Source organism: Colobus angolensis, unplaced genomic scaffold (genome assembly GCF_000951035.1).
Source record: "Colobus angolensis palliatus isolate OR3802 unplaced genomic scaffold, Cang.pa_1.0 Scaffold164, whole genome shotgun sequence".
Lineage (NCBI taxonomy): Eukaryota > Metazoa > Chordata > Mammalia > Primates > Cercopithecidae > Colobus > Colobus angolensis.
Genome location: NW_012114755.1, coordinates 499,210 through 500,525, shown reverse-complemented (window position 1 = coordinate 500,525; position 1,316 = coordinate 499,210). Strand labels below are relative to the sequence as shown.

The following is a 1,316-nucleotide window of genomic DNA, read 5'->3' as shown; positions in this document are numbered from 1 at the left end:
CCGGCTAGTTTTTTTGTATTTTTTAGTAGAAACGGGGTTTCACTGTGTTAGCCAGGATGGTCTCGATCTCCTGACCTCGTGATCCGCCCATGTCGGCCTCCCAAAGTGCTGGGATTACAGGCTTGAGCCACCGCGCCCGGCAATGATCACTCTTAAAATGTAGTTAGATGTGCTATAAATACAATGACTTGTATTTGCTTTTTCCTATTGTTGACATATATATTACCAAGATAAAAGTACTTGAACTACATATAACAATTAAGCTATAAATTTCTTTTCTGTCAGGAAAGGAGGTTTTATTGCTTCTTGGTCTTTTAGCTAAGATCAATATAGGAAAGAAGTTTTTTTTTTGTTTTTTTGACACGGAGTCTCGCGCTGTTGCTCAGGCTAGAGTACAGTGGTGCCATCTCGGTTCACTGCAACCTCTGCCTCCTAGGTTCAAGCGATTTGCCTGCCTCAGCCTCCCAAGTAACTGGGATTACAGGCACGCACCACCATGCTCAGCTAATTTTTGTATTTTTAGTAGAGAGATGCGTGCTTTTACTGTGTTGGCCAGGCTGGTCTCAAACTCCTGACCTCAGCTGATCCACCCACCTTGGCCTCCCAAAGTGCTGGGATTACAGGCATGAGCCACCGTGCCCGGCCTAGAAAGAAGGTTTTAAATACAAATTTTATGTGTTTATGGTGTGATTTCTTTTCAGATTTATGTAGTCCGAATTTTGAGGGAAGGGCAGATTGAACCATCATTTGTCTTCCGAACATTTGACGAATTTCAGGAACTTCACAATAAACTCAGTATTATTTTTCCACTTTGGAAGTTACCAGGGTATGTATCCATCCTTGTACATTAATCCTTTTTGTAGGAAACAACTTGTTATCAAATGTAGGTGGAAAGCTTTGTGTTAACACTTAGTAAGATATTATCGGCCATGTGTGGCTTATTTTCCTTTGTATCACAAGGACCTAATACAAAAGTAGACATAAACAAGGAACTAAGTTTTTGTTGAATGAATAAATGATCAGGATGTTAAAATATGAGATTTTCTAGACTTCTAACTTTTGTTGAGCTTTAACTTTGCTGTCTCTACCATAGTAAGCAACCAAGTAATTTGGTATCTTGGTTTTGAAAAAAGTCATATGTGGCCACGCATAGTGGCTCACACACTTATAATCCCAGCACTTTAGGAGGCAGAGGTGGGGAGATAGCTTGAGTCCAGGAGTTCGAGACTGGCCTGGGCACCAAGGTGAAACCCTATCTCTATAAAAAATACAAAAATTAGCTGGGCTGGTGGCACATGTCTGAAGTCCCAGCTACT

The 1,316-nt window shown here is 41.0% G+C and overlaps 1 protein-coding gene across 1 annotated transcript in view; it reads left to right on the top strand.

Annotated features, from left to right (window-relative positions):
• PIK3C2A (phosphatidylinositol-4-phosphate 3-kinase, catalytic subunit type 2 alpha) overlaps positions 1-1,316 on the top strand; it is a 146,691-nt gene that overhangs the window by 135,681 nt on the left and 9,694 nt on the right. The gene's annotated exons all lie outside the window — the stretch shown is intronic.